The sequence below is a fragment of the Triticum dicoccoides genome, chromosome 1B (genome assembly GCF_002162155.2).
Source record: "Triticum dicoccoides isolate Atlit2015 ecotype Zavitan chromosome 1B, WEW_v2.0, whole genome shotgun sequence".
Taxonomy (NCBI): Eukaryota; Viridiplantae; Streptophyta; class Magnoliopsida; order Poales; family Poaceae; genus Triticum; species Triticum dicoccoides.
In genome coordinates this window covers 332577938-332598805 of record NC_041381.1, presented here as the reverse complement: position 1 = coordinate 332598805, position 20868 = coordinate 332577938, and the positions used below count along the sequence as shown (strand labels likewise).

Sequence of the window (20868 nt, the reverse complement as noted above, 5' to 3'; positions counted from 1 at the left end):
GGAGATGGGCTCCGCGGGCCCTGGCGGCGCGGGGAGTGGCTAGAGATGCAACATGGCGCTGCGGGATTGGAGGAGGGCGGCGCTAGATGACGGCGCAGCCAATGGTTGCGCGCCAAGTGGCAAGGTCGAGGTGGAGGGCGCTGGAAAACGAGGAGGAGGTAGCTGGATCTGGCTTGCGGTGCGGTTTTCGAGGTGGATGCGGCGGCTGGAGGTTAGGGGAGGGTTAGGGGCTAGGTTTAGTCTATTTTGGAAGGGGATATCTATATATAGACATGGGCTAGGGCTTAGGGGAGTTTTGAGGGGTTTTGGACCCTCCGATAATGATCCAACGGCTCCAGTCGGAGGGGGGCTAGGTGGGTGAGCTTGGAGGGGTTAGTGGGCTGTGTTTAGAAGGCCTTGGGCTGAGAGGAGAGAGAAGAGGTGCGGCCCTGTGGCAGTTTCGGAGACCGAAACGTCCGACGAATAAACCGGCAACGGTGCCGCTACGGATGACGGTTGGGCTATCAAACGAGCTCCGAATGCAACGAAACTTGACAGGCGGCCTGTCTACACTATAATAAGACCGCACACCAACTATCATCCCATTCGAGAACATTTTTATGCCACTTATAAAAAAATATTTCGGAGGTGCCGCGGGCGTGTGCGAATGTGGTTGGGCTCTGAACGGACAACAGAGAGAACCGGCGGAAACCGAACGGATGCAAGTTTCGAAAAACATGCAGATGAAATGCAGATGATGACATGGAAAAATGCAACACGCAAGAAAATTACATGGAAACGACGGCGAATAACTGGAAGACACCTGGCGCACCGGATCCGGGGTGTTACAGTATCATATACTAGTATCATGCATAAATTACATAAGGGACTAATAAACTCGGACGGAGGTAGTATGTGTGAGTGTATGGTGAGTCATGTGGTAAAATGTAGTAGTACTTTCTTGTATCCCGTTACTGTACATGTTGAGTATTACATTGGCTATAGATGACATGGCAACATGTTAGCCATCAACCGGCTATATTATTAACCATGCTTAAGGCATGCTTGCACATAGAGAGAGAGAGAGAGAGTCGCGTCGCATGCATGCAAAACCGGAGAGAGAGAGAGAGAGGGAGAGGGAGAGAGAGAGAGAGAGAGAGAGAGAGAGAGAGAGAGAGAGAGCTGCATGCAGATAGATCTAGTGAGCCTGCATCCAGAGAGATGGATAGAGGAGTACTTTGCATGCGCGTAACTACCCAGCATTCCTCAAAAGCAAATACGGGGCAAAATAGTCTATACACTCCAACGTATAGTAATTTTTTCTTGGCATGCGGGCTGTCCAAGGAATATGGTGATACTGGGAGGTGGGCCATGTAGTCACTGGGCTGCTGTGTTTCGTACTCCACTGGTGTAAGAGAGGAGAAAGTTAGTTTTATCACCGAATAAATAAATAAGAGTGTAGATGCTCTACAATGCTCTACCACCACAGTAATAGTGACTAATGAGCCGTCAAATCACATAGACCCTGTAGTTAGTTGGACGCAAGAAGAAAACCATCACTCTTCATTGAATCAGCTTCTCCCTCAGAGCAAGTACAATAGTGGGTTATAGCCTTCTTACATGGCAATCTTGCCTATGTGGTGGAGAGAGGCATGAAATAGTAAAGGGAGTGGGCTCTCATGCAAGAGCCTGGCTATATGCGTGCACCAAGGCAGATGCAATAAATGTGAGGAAAGAGGTAGAGAGAAGATGATAAAAAGTACTAATCTTATAGTCAACCTTATAGCTAACCTTGTTGTATGAGTGACTATATGTGTTGGCTATAGATGATATGGCGACATCTTATAGCCAGCAATTGGATGTATTATTAACTATGCTCTCATGCAGTACTCTATTCTTTTGGAAACCAACGTTTTGTTTCATTTGATCGCGCCATTGAGCAAAACCACACGTCTATCGTGTTTGTGTCTCACCCTCCTCCTCCCCACACGGTCGCTCGGCATGCCACTCACCGCAAACCGAGTATACACAAACTTTCTCGCTTGCTTTCTTGATGGATCGCGCCATGGAGTACTAGCACTACTAGAAGAGGGAGGAGGAGGACAGCTAGCTGTAGCATGGACTCCAAAGAACTTTTTTACATGCATGTTGCGGCCGGCCATGGTGACGTTTAAACGCGGAGCAGTCGCGTGCACTGGGAAGCGGCGCGGGCGGCACTCTCTCTTCTGACTCGTTGCTTCAATGCCGGCGCTAGTGAGAGGTCGCGTCCGCTCTGGCCGGGCATGAATGCGACACTGACCGTTTCAGGCGGGAAGCGCGCGCGGGTGATGAAGAGGGTTCGGTCAGGAGCGGGCGTGGCAGCAGTCCGGACGCCGCAAACAGGAGATGTTGGAAGTACGTAAATATTGCTATGTAATTAATAACGTAAATAATGTGCCAGTTGGATATGATTGGAGATGGAGATGGAAGTAAGAATTTTACATAAACACGGATATGCATGTCTATGTGTGTGTGCACACACACACACATAATGACGACTCTCGCGGCTACTCGTACACATCATAGATGTCTCTTTCTCCCGACACACACCCAAACTTAGTACCGCCTCATTTTGTTCCTAGATTAGGAATATCATAGGAGTGGGAAACAATATGAAGTGAGATAAATGGAGTACTACGTACAAGAAGAAATGTACATGCACTCACTCTGCCTCTGACATACACGCGAGTATTGGAGCGCATTTGTACACGAAGAGGCATCTTACGTATGTAATAATTTGCCCCTTTAATTTGTTCACTTAATAATGGAGGGTCGGGGACCACATGTGAGCGATACAAACTGCGACCTAAAAGTGGGGGCGTGTTATTGATCGAGTTTTCTTTCTTGGTACATTAAAAAAAGATTTGTCCGCCGGTTTTCGTTTATTTTTTCCGAGAACACGTGTATTCTATTTAAAACCACTGCTATGGAGAGACTTTTTTACTCACATCTCACTCTCTCACCCTCTCCATATCTAAACAAGACGACAATGTCCACTCTATCTCTCTCCTCACTAGTGCTCACAGATCCGGCTGGATCCCGTCCGCCGCAGGAGATGAGGAGGTCCAGCGTTGACATTGTCGCCGTCGGTGATGGAGGAAGCCGAAGTGCACCGGCCTCTCTGAGTTGGCGTCGGCGCAACGAAGGCCCTCCGCATCCTTGTTCGCTGTTGTTGTGTGGGCAGATCCCGCCCGCCCGCCTAAGCCACATATCGCCCACCTGAGGTATACCTTCTTTTGGATCTCATGCTTCATTATACTGTGCATGCAGGTTTTGTTCTATACCACTACTCCACAGCTCCCCATGTACAGTAGCTAGGGTCCGTTGGCTAGTCCAACATCACTTATTTTTTACTATTATAGAGGGAAGGCCACTCCAAAAGTTGTCCTAATTTATCATTTATGCATCGGTGGAGGTATACATTTTTTCGACAAAAAGTACATGGTGGTTGTGTGGTCATTGTCCATATGCTCCTATTGCTGTTGCTAATCTAAAACTATTACTGGTAAAATGAAGCAATGCCCATGTAGAGGCATCGATAAATGCTTTTGTCCTGCTTTAGTTTTTTTGGTATCCTGCCTTAGTTCCCATCAAGATAATCATGATGCTTCTATTTTTTGGTGTACATTTCATTAATTCTTATTGACAATTAAGATGCTGCTGTTAATCTTGTTCCCCTGCTTAAAAAATTTAACGACACTACTTAAATATCATTTTTTACATTTTTGCAAACAGGGATGCATATCTCCATACCCGGGCATGTCTTCCTCAATTTTAGTGGAACAATGGAAAATTGGATGGCCACTATTACGCAGCGTCACTGTCCTCTGCCAAGTGGTTCTTTCTTTCTCGATCTTGATTACCAAGAAGAAACAAACCACAGTGAGGATTATCAAACTTCATTGGTGCCTGACCCAAACTTGACGCCAAATCGATGATGCATCACCAAGATGACCTATCAATGCTCATGATTGCGTGTCATGGTTGTATCGGCTAGTGAAGCTGATCGATGTTCAATGAAGAAGGGGTTGTCTTCCATCAGTGCTCTTTCCTTGTTACCACAAAGATGATATCCTTCATCAGTTCATCTTGAAGGAGTCGTTTACGTTGGCGCAATTTTATCACACAATTGGATATGAACCAAATGTTTCCTCGAAGAAGCATCGACGTTGGTACTAAGAGAAAAAGTTTTGTATTGATTTCTAAGCCTTCTCACAACTTTGTCTTCAACTACCTTGTAATTTTATTTGTCCATCTTTTAACTAAATATGTGGTCAAACTTTGATTAAAAATATGGCCTCGACAAAAACCCCGGATGGAGGTAGTACCCCTCCGTTTTTATGTACTCTGCATATTAGATTTGACTGGAGTCAAACTTTGTAAAGTTTGACCAAGTTTAGGCTGAACACAACAAACCATAATTATTGAGACAGGGCAAACTGTACATACTCTCACACATTTCCGATAATTGAAATTAAAGTTCTTTATTTGTACACACTCTCACACCTTTATGATAATTTGGCGTGTGTGTGGTTGTTCACTTAACAGAGGGTAGTGTACCGCACGTGAAGGACAGGGTGCAACTAGGACGCGTGGATCGTTAGTTGATCATAGTTTTCTTCACTGGTACGTTAAATAAAGAGTTTCATTTTGTACACAATTTAAAACAATCGTTATGGAGAGAAAAATAAAACCACTCCACTGTATCAGTAGTATACACGAGTACTATATAAGCTGGAGCCTCAGCGCTTGTTCGCTAGGGTTTGCACTCTCCACACACACGCTGGAGGCCCAACATTCTGTCGCTAGGGTTTGTTCTATTCAAAGTCTCTCACCCTCTTCACCAGATCTAAACAAGACTGCATTGGCCTCTGTGTCTCTCTCCCCCCTCACAACTGGTGAAGGAGCCGTCCGGATCCCGTCTCACCGGGAAGGGGAAGAGGTGCAGCGTTCACTCTATCACCTTCGGCAAGGGAGGCAATCCACTGCTAGCTGCACTGTTCTCTTTCCCCCAGCGCCTGTGCGAGAGGGCCTCCGATCCCTTCTTCCTCTCTGTCGTATGTAGTGTAGGCAAATTCGTCCTCCTGCCGCACGCCTAGCCACATCCCGACGACCCTAAGGTATAACTTCCTTTGAAACCGTCATTGTTGTAGCTGCATGCAAATCATTTTCTATTCTATAGTCGAATCTAGGTCTTGGTTCAAAGAGGAAAGAATAAGGGCGTGGTGTGGAGCATGAATCTAGGACATGGTTCAATGAGGAAAGGAGGGAGGGAAAGTAGTATAGACTGGCTATCCAGCCGCTTTGTTGGTTGAAAAGGGAGGAAGGGGGTAACCCAGTATACACATACTCCCTCTGTCCCATTATATAAGAGCATTTTTGACACTAGTCTAGTGTCAAAAATGTTTTTATATTATGGGACGGAGGGAGTATGTAAGGAACCAATCTCTTTGTTGAAAAATGAAAGAAACTGGGGGGTCGGGTAGTTTGTGCAGGACTAGATTTGCTGCCCTCACATAGGAAAAGGTTCAAAGAGAATAAATATGGGACCAACGCAGATATGCTGCTTGGCAACATACTCTGCATCACCCGTTTATACGTGTGGACACACATGGTGCTGGCATGTCCCATGTCCCATACAACTATTTTGCTGTTGTTAATCTAATAATGCCGTTGGAAAATTGAAGCAATGCCACTTAATAGTAAATTATGTTTTAACGAATGCTATTTTAAGAGAATGTCTTTGTTAATATGATCAATGCAACTATTTTAGAAATGCTACTGTCCTACTTTGTTTTCCATGAATATAAGGTAGATGCATCTTTTTGTGGCCATACGATTCATACTCCTTTATTGGCTAGTAATTGTTTCTTTTTTTTACCTCTGAAAACAGGCATATCTATTCAACTCGTTGCTATTGTGACCTTTTGCTTCACTACGCAAAACACTTCTGTTTTAAGAGTATTTTGTGCAGTCCAACTTAAATGTCACACAGACAACTTTGCTTTATTTAGTTGAACTACACAAAACGAGATTGGATTTCCTATTCATGTTGGCAGATTCCTATTTGATCTTGTCTGCCACATGAAAGGTCAGTACCGACCTTCATCCACATGATTGTGTAGTGTGCTTTGAGATGTTGTGCTACTTGTAGTGGTACTGTTTTAAATAAATGTTGAATTGAAGCTATTGTATTACTGTCTTTTCCCATTAAGTGAACAAAAATGGGACCAATCCAAACATGATGCTTGTTGCTTTGTTACAACAAACTCTGCATCATCCCCTTTATAAGTAGATGGAAGGACATGATGCTGTTGCACCCACTCTCCCTTGGAAATGTTTATGTTTTTGTTAATATAATGCCACTAGTAAAATTAAGCAATGCCACTCTCATAATTAACTACTGAATCGTAGTTCAAAACTGCAACACTTGTTAGGGATCAACGGATTACCGTTTCTGTTAGGGATCGGCAGGAGTACATGTTCAAGAAATGTATTGTTGAGACAATGTCTCAGTTCATATGAATGAATCACACTATTTGAGAATTGTTACTGTCCTGCTTTGTTTCCCATTAAGATAAGGTATATGTTTTTTCTTCTGGGAGTATAAGTCATCAACCATTATTTCTCAGTAGTTGTTTCCTTTATACCTATTATTGCATACAAGGATATCAAAACTTCTGTTCGGTTCTATTTCGACTTTGATTTTAGTTGAACTGCACAAAAGGAGCCAATGTGTTTAAGGCAAACTGTTGCATTATTGGGCCCAGTTGGTCTTTCCACTTTGCAGTAAGAAGCAGTCATTGTTTGCGCTACATTACACAAGGAATGGTCGAGAAGCTTTACGGAGTATTAGTAGACGTTGGTGACATGAGTAGTCTGCAGAGAGCATGGGAAACTCAACAGCACATGGAGTAAAAAATTTACTCCACAAGGAAAGGTATGACCAAGTTAGTGGCTGACGCAGCTGTAACAAACGAGGTCAGTATCGGCCTTCATCCACATGATTGTGCTTAGTTATGTTGTGCTACTTATATTGTTGTATTATTTTGAATAAAATGTTTAATTGAAGCTATTGTATTGCTATCTTTTCCTGTTAAGATAATGAAAATGATTCTAGTTGTGAGCGTATGTTTAATCAACTAGTATCACTATTATATTCATCACACTTTTTCTTTATTTATGCAGACATGGATGCCCAGCTTGATTTCAGTGGAATTGCATAAAATGTTCAGATGGTTCGTGTCCTCCATAATACTTCAGCATGCACAATACATCGAATGGTTCTCTAATCATTCGTTATCACCTTGAGCCACCGGACTATCTACTTGAATGGAGCTGCCAACGTCTTCAATGCCTTGCAACATATAAATACAAAATCCACCATGCTACGCAAGACATTGTTTGCTTTCAGTGGAACTATACAAAAAGATACGCTGGTTAATCCGGCTCCATGTGCCATTTCAATGTGCAAACTGATGACAAACCCTGCCCGTTCCACAATCATAGGCATTACATATTTTGAATGGGAAAAGCTTGTCAAAGTTTAATCACTGATGTTACCAAGAAAACATTCGTTTAATATTTTGGAATTGGAAAACCTTGTCAAATTTTGCTCATTGATGTTAGTAGAAGACATGCATTTGATATTTTGGAATGGGACGCCCTTTGCTGTGAGCAGCGTCGATCATTTTTTCCTATTCGTGTGTTTAGTTCAGAAGTAAATATTTACTCTGATGAGATGCATAGTCACATGAATGTTCAGTTATGTAAGGTATTTTATGAGTTTGTTCTGAATGTTGTCTATGACATGCCAGGTCTTGTGAGTTTGATTGCAAAGTTCAGCTTGGAATGTTGTGGCATGCAACATCACGAGCTGTTCACCGTGCCTCCTGAGAATAATGCTTCATATTGTTTTGTATGTTGATCTAATGCCAGTGATTTGCATGTTAAGAAGATCATCCTCTTTTGTTGTTTCTGTGCTTAAGAAGTTCATCATCTTATGTTTCATTCATAGCCTATATGACAACTTGGGTAGATTAGAGGTGAAACCATATGATCTTTTGACCAACTCATCATCTTAGGACGTGATTGGATCGTTGTTTTCCAACCAAAACCGCTTGTAAAATTGATGCTTGTAAATAAAAGCAGATGATCTTGGGCGGCGCTTGGTTGGTCATTTTTGATTGGTAAAATACACCAGTCTCTCAAATTACACGCATAACTCACCAGTTTTTGTTACAAACCTTGGGCCATCAGTTTCCTTACGCCTGTATTTTACACGTTGTTTTTGGAGTCGAGTAAATTACACTTGTATCTTAATACAGGTGTGAAAAAATCCAGAGCTCCCAAGCGTGGCCTTACCATTTCATGTCGGTTCAGTCTCTCAAAGGTGCTCACAGGCGTTCGATGATCCTGGTTTCCAGAATGAGCAGCGAGCGGTATATCAAACCATCCGTAGGGCCCGTGAGGTCCTTCTCATCGTCCTTCGAGTTGTTGCGCTCGCCATGGCGCCGAGCGTTGTCAACATGGTCAACGGACATGAGGAATCAGGAGATGACATTACTTGGAGAGGATGACAGTTGGACCCACTCGGGCCATAGTCGTACGTAAGCAAGTTCCTCCTTATTATATACAACTATAATTTTTTTGCTTCCTCCTGGTTTCCTTACATCACGGTCCCACACCATTGTCAACCTATATAGCCAATAAATGAGAGAATTGCAAAAGGAGCGGCCGACAGCTGGGACCCAGCAGCTCGAGCAGTATTTGTTTTTTGAGGTGTGAACAGAGTTTTTCTTGAGTGATGTTTTTGTTGTTGTTCAGAGGAGCATGGTTTCAACTCGGCAGGCTGTGGCCCATCTAGCCCAGGCTATTATTTTATGTCGACCAAATATCCAGCCCAGATATTAAATTTTCAAGGTGAAAATGGCTAGCCTAGCTATACTTTTTTGCGGAATACCCAACCCAGGTCAACTTGTTATTCTCCGCCCTGCTGGATTGCAAATCTTTCCTAGGAGGGATGCATTAGGCCTAACAAGAAAATGGGCTTTAAGAAATAATAAATGGGATGTAATTATAAAAACTGGGCTGTAAATATACAAAAACGCACCAAACAGGTAATTAGTTTCAAAAATATTATTTTTTGATTTCAAAATTTTTAGTTTCATTACTTCTTGCGCACGCAATATTTTGTTAGATTTTTACCTAATACAAGTTTATTTTGAAATTATATTTAATCTGACTCGAAATTTCGGGATAAAAATATTTCAGATCCCATCAAAATGTGGGATTTTTTTGAATTCTGTTTTGAGCAGTTGGTTGAATTATTAATCGTTGTCCTGGCTAGAAAATGGGCTGTAATTTTAACAAACTATAAATGGGTTGTAGTAAATTACATTAGAATTAAAAAAAATGGGATGTACATTAATACAAATCGCAAATGGGCTATATGTTCTCTGCCAGAGATGTGATGCTCACTTGTGGGCCTACCAAGTTGACGCGTACGGAAGGCTTTGTCAACTTATAGTCAACACACGATTCTAGCAGCAATGGCCGTTGGATGTTCATCCAACGGCTGTAGTGCTTCTTTAATCTCGGATATTCTTGCTTCAGCCGCCCAACCACCGCCGGCGGTACCGTCTGCTACTGCCTCCCGTGGCCGGCTGTGCTGTCGTGCAGGTTTCACCGGCCCACCAACACCTCATGTTCTTCTCCGGCGACGACAACCTCACACCACAGCCGAACCAGTGAACCCTCGTACTCCCCTCCGCGTGGGCATCCACTATTGTGTCTTTGCTGGCTCCAGGTCATTCCCTTCCTAGGACTCGCCACCATTCACCGTGTTGGTTCTCTCGGCACGGCATGGTCAACTTTATCAACAAACGACAGCCATTGGAAGAAGCATGTACGTGGAGTGCCTGACAGTATGGACCCACATGGCCCATGGTCGCACACAGCAAGTTCCCCCTCACTATGCAAAACAAATGATTTCTCCCCCTGATAGGTTTGATGCACCAGCTACATCTTCGCACACAAGGAAGTGCTTCCTTTATTATGTGGAAATAAAAAGTTTCCTCTCTTGACAGCTGGGACCCACCCGCTTTATTATGATCCATTTCGTGAAAATATAGATTGTACCGAAGATGCTAAATTATTTTCTTTTTATTCTGACTCAAAAAAGAAGAAATTAAAGAAACTAGAAAACATCTTCGCACGCAAGGAAGTGCTTCCTTTATTATGCGGAAATAAAAAGTTTCCTCTCTTGACAGCTGGGACCCACCAGCTTTATTATGATCCATTTCGTGAAAATATAGATTTTACCGAAGATGCTAAATTATTTTCTTTTTATTCTAACTCAAAAAAGAAGAAATTAAAGAAACTAGAAAACATCTTCGCACGCAAGGAAGTGCCACCTTATTACGCGAAAAAGTTATTCTCCCCTGCTAGCTGGGACCCACCAGATTTGGAGGCTGACTTGTGGGCCTACTAAGTTAACACGTACACAGGGCTTTGTTAACGTAGTCAATAAACGATTCTACCTACAGTGACCATTGGATGTTAATCCAACGGCTGAGCTGCGTCTTCAACCTCTGGCCTTCTTGCTCCAGCAGCCCAAACCTGCGCCCACCGTACCGCCTGCTCCAGCCTCCTGTGGCCGCTTGTGCTACCGCGCAGGCCTCACCGCCCAACCATACTACCACTGGCTAGGCCTTCCCTCTACTCACCCACACCCCCTATTATTCTCCGGCGATGGCAGCCTTACATCGCAGCCGAACCAATGAATCCTCGTACTCCTCTTCCCGTGGGCATCCACCTGCCTCGTCTTCCCTGGCTCACCATCGTTCCCTTCCTAGGCCTCACCGCCATCCACCGCCTGGGTGCTGTCCGCGTGGCGTGGTCAATGTAGTCAGCGAAGAACAGCCATCGGAAGAGGACATTACGTGGTGAGGCTGAAAGATGGACCCACCAACTACATCTTCGCATGCAAGGAAGTGCCTCCTTATTACGTGCAAAAAAGAATCCTCCCCCTCTCAGCTTGGACCCACCATCAATATCTTCGCAGGCAAGGAAGTGCTTCCTTATCCTCCCTGATAGCTGGGACCCACCCGGTCGAAGCATACGTAGCGTTGTCATTCTGGTCGCAAATGTGTACGTACATACTGGTCCATCGCTCTTTCTGCCACAATGAATCGTGGCCCAGTAAGGAGCGGTAGCTCTTTAGGCAGTCCTGTCTATATCGTGTACACGTACCTAAAGCCACGCTGCAAGAAAGTAAATATGGCTACATACGTACATACGGGTGGGGTCTCGAATGCGTATAGCGAAGGCGTCATGTTCATCGGTAGCGAACCGGCTGGGTCGGAATGGAGAAACTGCGTCGTGTTCATAAGGAGGTGCATGGCGAAATGCGTCGTGTTCATCGGGAGCCTACCGGCTTGGACAGAACAGCCGAAACAAGGTCCGGCGTACCGCAGAATGGAGGAAACGGCCTTTTGTTCGACCGTGTAGGGTCAAAACAGGGTCCTATTCATCAGGAAGGGTCTGGCGTACCGCAAAACGGAGGAAAATAGACTTCTGTTCGAGCTCCTACGGTCGAAACAGGGTGCTGTTGATCGGGAGGGGTGTGGCGTACCGCAAAACAGGACTCCGCGTGCTACTGTTCATCCACCGTCTACTGCCTCGCTCCAGCCTCCACGGGTTATTGTTCATCCACCGTCTACTGCCTCGCTCCAGCCTCCACGGGCTACTGTTCGTCCATCATCGACTTCCTCAGCCTCCACCAGCTACTGTTCATCCATGGGCTACTGTTTATCCAACCTCCACCGGCTACTATTCAACCAGCCCTCCATGGGGTCCTGTTCATCCACCCTCCACCATCTACTGTTCAACCAGCCCTCCAAGAGGTCCTGTTCATCCACTCCCAACCGGCTTGGGTGTGACAGCCTCCTCGGGGTCATGTTCATCCAGCGGCAACGACCTCTACTACCATGGGGTCCTGTTCATTCAACCCCCACCGGGAACTGTTCATCCAACCCCAACCACGTATGTCTCGACTCATTCAACCAACCCCCACGTTCACTGTTCATCCAACCCCAACCACGTATGTGTCGACTCGTTCAACCAACCCCCACATTCACTGTTCATTAAGAGGCAATAGGTTCAATCGGCTTCAGTAAGCAGCAGCAACAACAGCGATCGATCGACCGATCGTTCGGGTTCAGTTAGCAGCAGTAGCAAAGTAATCGCTCGGGTTCAGTTAACAACCAAGGGATCGATTGCTCGGGTTCAGTAACATAGCTAGTGCAATCGCTCAGGTTCAGTAAGCGAACGCCTCGCTCGGGTTCAGTTAGAGCCCCACGCCATGCACACACGCGCGTACGTGTACGAGAGAAACGTGCAATCCCTCCATGCATCACTCGGCCCCGACAACCTACCATAACCGGGAACTCCCCGAAATTTTCCTCGCCCTCGCTTCTACCATGATTTTTTCCATCATGGACGGCCCAAAGAATGTCATGCAGGTGCATCTCCGGCCCGCACAGGATGAAAAGCCCAATTTCTATCATGATTTTTTGTCATAGAAGTAGGAGCCCACCACATCTACGATGATACCGGGTTTTGTCACAATTATCGTCATAGAAGTTTCATAAGCATGATAGAAAAAATTCGTTCGGGCCAAAATGTCACGGATGTGTCTTTATTTTTTTTGTGTAGACCGTTTTTACGCACTATAGGTGTCGTGATTGATATGAAAGAAGGCAATAATAAATTTATTGTTTGTTTCCTTAATTTATGATAAATGTTTATTATTCGTGCTAGAATCATATTAACCAGAAACTTAGTACATGTGTGAATACACAGACAAAACATATAGTCCCTAGTATGCCTCTACTTGACTAGCTCGTTAATAAAAGATGGTTATGTTTCCTAAACATTGACATGTGTTGTCATTGAACGGGATCACATCATTAGGATAATGATGTGATGGACATGGCCCATCCGTTAGCTTAGCATTATGATCGTGTCAGTTTCATTGCTACTGCTTTCTTCATGACTTATACAAGTTCCTCAGACTATGAGATTATGCAACTCCCGAACACCAGTGGAACACTTTGTGTGCTACCAAACGTCACAACGTAAATGGGTGATTATAAAGGTGCTCTATAGGTGTCTCCGAAGGTGTTTGTTGGGTTGGCATAGATCGAGATTAGGATTTGTCACTCCGTGTTTTGGAGAGGTATCTCTGGGCCCTCTCGATAATACTCACCACTATAAGCCTTGCAAGAATTGCGACTAATGAGTTAGTTGCGGGATGAAGTATTACAGAACGAGTAAAGAGACTTGCCAGTAACGAGATTGAACTAGGTATTGAGATACCGACGATCGAATCTCGGGCAAGTAACATACCGATGACAAAGGGAACAAAGTATGTTGTTATGCGGTTTGACCGATAAAGATCTTCGTAGAATATGTAGGAACCAATATGAGCATCTAGGTTCCGCTATTGGTTATTGATCGGAGACGTGTCTCCGTCATGTCTACATATTTCTCGAACCCATAGGGTCCGCACGCTTAATGTTCGATGACGATTGGTATTATGAGTTTATGTGATATGATGTACCGAAGATTGTTCAGATTCCCGGATGTGATCACAGACATGATGAGGAGTCTCGCAATGGTCGAGACATAAAGATTAATATATTGGACGACTGTATTCGGATACCGGAAGTGTTCCGGAGAAGTTTCGGATAAAACGAGAGTGCTGGAGGGTTACCGGGACCCCCCGAGGAACTAATGGGCCTTGATGGGCCCTAGTGGAGAGAGAGAGGGGCCGGCCAGGGCAGGCCACGCGCCCCCTCCCTTTGAGTACGAAGAGGACAAGGAAGGGGGGGGGGCGGCGCCCCCCTTTCCTTCGACCTCTCCCTCTCCTTCCTTCCCCCTCTCTCCCTTTAGGTGGAAACCTACTAAGACTTGGAGTCCTAGTAGGATTCTCCTATTGGGGGCGCGTCTTAGGAGGGCCGACCGGCCTCCCCCTTGCTCCTTTATACACTGGGGCAAGGGGGCACCCTAGAAGACACAAGTTGATTGTTTAGCCGTGTGCGGTGCCCCCCTCCACAGATTTCCACCTCGGTCGTATCGTCGTAATGCTTAGGCGAAGCCCTGTGCCGTAACTTCATCATCACCGTCACCATGCCATCGTGCTGACGAAACTCTCCCTCGACCTCAGCTGGATCTAGAGTTCGTGGGACATCACTGAGCTGAACGTGTGCAGATCGCGGAGGTGCCGTACCTTCAGTGCTAGGATTGGTCGGATCGTAAAGACGTATGACTACATCAACCGTGTTGTCATAACGCTTCGGTTTTCGGTCTACGAGGGTACGTAGACAACACTTTCCCCTCTTGTTGCTATGCATCAGCTAGAGATAGATCTTGCGTGACCGTAGAACTTTTTTTGAAATTACTACGTTCCCCAACAATATTAAATTCCAATTTCCACTAAGAAAGGGTATGGAACACTTCCCTAGAACAAGAATTAGGCCATCATATGAATCAATCATGAGGGCAACCTATGTATCAAAAACTAAAGATGACAATACTTGTATCTATGCATTATGCCTAGCTATGGGCATAAAATGATAACACGTGTTGCGAGGCAACCCAATGAATAAAATTGATTTTTGCCTTTTTCTTTCTGTTATTGAGTGTTTTCACAATTATGCCTCTGTTATGATTGTGTTTTTTATGTTTTATTTAGTATTTGTGCCAAGTAAAGCCTTTGGGATAGCTTTGGTCACAGTTGTTTTGATACTGTTGAAAAACAGAAACTTTTGTGTCTAGTAACAAAATTGTTTAAATTCACAGAAGCGACGAAAGGTTCTGAATTTTTTTATACAAGATTTACATAACAGTTGCCTCTGTTGTCCTAATTTTTTTCAGAATTTTTGGAGTTACATAAGTATGAGTAAAATTCACGTATTTACACACTATTCTGTTTTTCTTTGCATTGTGTGCTTATTTTGATGAATCTATGGATTGTATCCGGGGGTATAAGCCATGTCAAAGTTAGAATACAGTAGATATAATAAAATAACAAAATTTGAATGGGTTTGAATAGTACTTAAAGTAAAGATTGGCTTTCTTATACTAATGGATCACACAAAGGTTTTGTTAAGTTTTGTGTGATTGAAGTTTTCAAGTTTTGGGTAAGATCGTGATGGATGAAGGAATAAGGAGTGAAAAGAGCCTAAGCTTGGGGATGCCCCATGGCACCCCAAGTTAATATTCAAGGAGAACCAAGCAACTAAGCTTGGGGATGCCCCGGAAGGCATCCCCTCTTTCTTCTAACGACAATTGGTATTTTACTTAGAGCTTGTTATTCGTCACATATCATGAGTTCTGCTTGGAGTGTCTTGTATTATATAAGTCTTTGCTTGTTTTGCTATTTAGTTTGTCACAAGTATCCTTGCTGGACACACCTATTTGAGAGAGCCAAAATTATGTTATGATTTGTTAGAATTTCTCTTTATGCTTCACTTAATTTTTTTGAGTTATGGAATTGCTCTAGTGCTTCACTTATATATTTTTGAGCACGGTGTGCTTTAATATGTTTGAAGAAATACTATCATGCTTCACTTAGATTTATTTGAGAGTTAGAAACTTAGAATAAATTCTCTCACGCTTCACTTATATTATTTTGAGAGATGAAAATCATTATGCTCATGTTCTTCACTTAAATTTATTTTGAGCTTGTCAAAAGCAATTGCAACATATGAAACTAGACCCAAAGTGATAGATATTCAAGAGGGATGTAATAAAAAATTTCACGAAGATAATTGGGCAAAATAAACTTGATTCTTTGTAATAGTTTTGAGATATGATGATAGTGATACGTGAGTCATGTTGGTGATTAATTATGATTTAGTAAGAATATTAGTGTTAAGGTTTGTGATTCCCTATGCAAGCACGAAAGTCAATAGTTATGCAATGAAATTATATCCTACTTATGGTGCATTATTCGGTGTTAGTTATGCTTAATGCTCGCTTATGTGATTTTTCGTTTCTTGGTTGGTTGCTTCTCAATCTTTTTGCTAGCCTCCACTTGTATTAAGTAGAAATACTACTTGTGCATCCAAAATCTTTAAACCCAGTTTTGCCACATGGGTCCACCATACCTACCTATATGCGGTATTCCGGTGTCGTTCTAAGCAAATTTGTATGTGCCACCTCTAATTTTCAAAATAAATTACCTTTTTGTGTGCTCGTACCGCTCGAAGCGGTAGGGGGTGGCCAATATTTTCCATGCTAGATGTGTTATTCTCAAGATGAGTGTTTATTCACTTATCATTGCACAAGAGTACGACGGTAATGGGGATGCCCAGTCCCAAAAGAAAAAAATAAATTTACTTTATGTTGTCAAATAATAAATTCCTTGGAAAGTGTTGGTATGGACGGTACCCATGGATACGGCTAGCCGTGGAGTGTGAAAGAATGGTGGAAAAAGGAATAAACTTTATTTTCTGTTTGGGAACCACCTATGATATATTAGCATGGAAAGTGTTGGGAATTACTAGGTCGTTTTCTTTGTCAGGAAAAGTATGCCTCTCAAAAAAACATTATTTCTCAATTTAGGCTGTGAGCTCTGGAACCTCTACAAATCCCTACTTCTCTCTGCGAAGGGCCTATCTATTTACATGTTAGGCAGCATTCCACATCAAAAATTCAGTTTTTATCATTTACCTACTCGAGGATGAGCAGGAATTAAGCTTGGGGATGCTGATACGTCTCCAACGTATCTATAACTTTTTATTGTTCCATGTTGTTATATTATCATTCTTGGATGTTTTACAATCATTTATAGAAACTATATATTATTTTTTGGGACTAACCTATTAACATAGTGCCCAGTGCCAATTGTTATTTTTTGCTTGTTTTTTACTTCATAGAATATCAGTACCAAACGGAGTCCAAATGCAATGAAACTTTTTGCAGATTTTTTCTGGACCAGAAGACACCCAGTGGGCCAAAGAAGTACCAGAGGGGAGGCTCGAGGGGAGCACAACCCACCAGAGTGCGCTAGGAGGCCCAGGCACACCCAGGGGGGTTGTGCCCACCTCAGAGCCCCCTGCACCACCTCTTCACCCTATAAATTTCCATATATTCCAGAAACCCTAGGGGAGTCGACGAAACACAATTCCAACTGCCGCAAGTTCCAGAACCACAAGGTCCAATCTAGACACCATCACAGAGGGGCTCATCATCCACATTGGTGCCTCTCCGATGATGCGTGAGTAGTTTACCATAGACCTATGGGTCCGTAAGCAGTAGCTAGATGGCTTCTTCTCTCTTTTTGATTCTCAATACAATGGTCTCCTGGAGATCTATTTGTTGTAACTCTTTTTGCGGTGTGTTTGTTGGATCCGATGAACTTTTAGTTTATGATCAGATCTATATCCATGAAAGTTCTTTGAGTTTTCTTTGATCTCTTATATGCACGATTACTTATAACCTCATATTTCTTGTTCGAATCTTTGGTTTAGTTAGGCCAACTAGATCGATTTTTCTTGCCTTGGGAAGAGGTGCTTTGTGATGGGTTCGATCATGCAGTGTTCTTTCCCAATGACACAAGGGGCAGCAAGACATGCATCTATCATTGCTATTAAGGATAACAAGATGGGTGCTATTCCTACATGAATAGATCTCATCTACATCATGTCATCATTCTTTTTGCATTACTCCATTTCTCCATGAACTTAATACACTAGATGCATGTTGGATATATAGCGGCCGATGTGTGGAGTAATACTAGTAGATGCAGGCAGGAGTCGGTCTACTAATCTTGGACGTGATGCCTATATAATGATCATTGCCTGGATATCGTCATAATTATTCGATCTTCTATAAATTCCCCAACAGTAATTTGTTTACCCATCGTATGCTATTTTCTCGAGAGAAGCCACTAGTGAAATCTATGGCCCCCGGGTCTATCCTTTATCATATTTGCTTTGCGATCTATTTTTATTCGCTTTTATTTTCAGATCTATTATTCCAAAAGCCTAAAAAAAACTTGCTGCACTTTTTTATTACTTATTTTATTTAATGTTTTATTGAGAGATATTTATCCTAACTACCACGAATATATCTATCTTTTTGCGGTGGAGGGATTTACAACCCCTCTTACGCGTTGGGTTGCAAGTATTTGTTCTTTGTGTGCAGGTACCGTTTACATAGTGTTGCTTGGTTCTGCTACTGGATTGATACCTTGGTTTCATAACTGAGGGAAATACCTAGCGTAGCTGCGCTGCATCATCCCCTCCTCTTTGGAGAAATACCGACGTGGTTTTAAGCGATATAAGCCGTCAACCCAGTTCTAGTCGGAATAAATGCCGGCTCTTCTCGAGTGACCAACCACGTAAGTATCAAGTCCTTAGTACCCCATTACAAAATCTGGCAGCTGCCACTCGGGTCACAAATTCCATCCAGCCCTCCGGCTCTAGAGCCAGGGAGGGGCAGATCCAGGCGCTCCTGAAGACGGTGTTGTCGTAGAACGCAACATTGTCCCAATCTAGAGATCAGATCCACAATGCATCGGTGCATGCGGAAACCGTTCAGTCGGCCCATAGCCCATTCGGCTCCCGCAGGTGCCAAGCCACTTCCTACTCAAGAGATCACTACGAGGATAGGAGGCACAATGACTATGATCGTGCTCTGATACCTCCACCACGAGATGCCGCATACAGTTATCAACCATACGACGACAGGCGTACACTCGGCGGCGATCATAGGCCAAGTCCCGCTCAACATTAGAGGGACACTCGAGACCCTCTATTTAACGTGAGATCCATTCTCGCTCAAAGCTTGGTCGACAGAGGTCGTGCCCTACGAGAAGGCCAATATCACGACATCCCGATGGTTCCGTACCATTGGGTCCCGAGTGCTTCAGTCGTTACATATTGGTAGTAGAGATTCCTAACAACTTCAGATTAGCCACGGGGATCAGCAAGTTCACTAGCGAGTCCAAGCCTGAGATTTGGCTGGAAGATTACCGAGTGGCGGTCCAGATCGTCGGCAGCAACGACAACGTGGCCATGAAACACTTGCCACTGATGCTCGAGGGCTCTGCTCGGGCCTGGCTGACACAGATCCCGCCGGGTAGCATATTCTGCTGGGACGATTTCGCGAGAGTCTCCGTGAAAACTTTTGAAGGCACATGCAAGAGAGCAGGTGGACTTGCCGAGTTGCAGCACTGCATGCAGAAACAGAACAAGACTCTCGGTGAGTACATCCAGCGGTGGACCACTCTGCACAATACAGTGGAGAACATCACCGAGCACCAGGCAATCTGCGCCTTCAAGGACGGAGTAAGATACCGTGAGCTGAACATGAAGTTCGGCCGAACTGATACCCTGACTTTCAGTCGGGCTATGGTGATAGCCAATCGGTACGCCAATGGTGAAGAGGAAGACCGACTGAGAAGCCGCAAAAGCTAAGCAGGCGACGCTCATCAGTTTGAAAAACAAGGGCAAGATGCACAAGCGCAAGGCTGAGGCTGGAGGACGCTGAGGTTGCGGCTCTGGCCGGCCAAAGCAAAAACAAAGGCTCCCAAAGGCAGAAGAAGGAGTCGAAAGGGAAAAAGTAAGTCATCCAGAAGAGTCACATCCTCGATTAACCCTGCTAGATCCACATGAAAAAAGACGAAGAGGGCAATTTGATTTTGCCTAAGCATACCACTCAGGAGTGTCGACTCCTTAAGCAAGAGATGCGGCAAGATTCCTCTGGAGACAAGGATGAAGACGATGACAACGACAGGGACAAAGGTGCTTCCAGGCACCTGATACGTCTCCAATGTATCTGTAATCTTTGCTTGTTCCATGCTGTTATATTATCATTCTTGGATGTTTTACAATCATTTTATAGCAACTTCATATCATTCTTTGGGACTAACCTATGGACATAGTGCCCAGTGCCAATTGTTGTTTCTTGCTTGTTTTTTACTTTGCAGAAAATCAATACCAAACACAGTCCAAACGCAGGGAAACTTTTTGGAGATTTTTTCTGGACCAGAAGACACCTGTTGGGCCAAAGAAGTACCGAAGGGGGACTCCGAGGGGAGCACAACCCACCTGGGCATGCTTGGGGGCCCAAGCGCGCCCTGGTGGGTTGTGCCCACCTCGTCCGGCTCCCGCACCACCTCTTTGCTCTATAAATACCCTGAAAATCCAAAAACCCTAGGGGAGTCAACGAAACACAATTCCAGCCGCCACAAGTTCCAGAGCCACCAGATCCAATCTAGACACCATTACTGAGGGGTTCATCATCCTCATTGGTGCCTCTCTGATGATGCGTGAGTAGTTCATTGTAGACCTACAGGTCTATAGTTAGTAGCTAGATGGTTTCCTCTCTCTATTTTGATTCTCAATACAACGGTCTCTTGAAGATCTATTTTATGTAACTCTTTTTGCGGTGTGTTTGTTGGGGTCCGATGAACTTTGAGTTTATGATCAGATCTAGTTTATCCATGAAAGTTATTTGAGTCTTCTTTTGATCTCTTATATGCATGATTACTTATAGCCTCGTATTTCTTCTTTGAACCTTTGGTTTAGTTAGTCCGACTAGATCGATTTTTCTTGCCATGGGAAGAGGTTCTTTGTGATGGGTTCAGTCGTGCGGTGTTCTTTCCCAGTGATAGAAGGGGCAACAAGCACGTATTTATCGTTGCCATTAAGGATAACAAGATAGGGTCTATTCCTATATGAATAGATCTTGTCTACATCATGTCATAGTTCTTATTGCATTACTCTCGTTTCTCCATGAACTTAATACGCTAGATGCATGCTGGAAGCGGTCATT

General features: G+C 44.0%; 1 protein-coding gene across 1 annotated transcript in view; it reads right to left on the bottom strand.

Annotated features, from left to right (window-relative positions):
* Positions 1-20868, bottom strand: part of LOC119350359 (pollen-specific leucine-rich repeat extensin-like protein 1) — a 183980-nt gene that overhangs the window by 23727 nt on the left and 139385 nt on the right. The window lies entirely within an intron of this gene.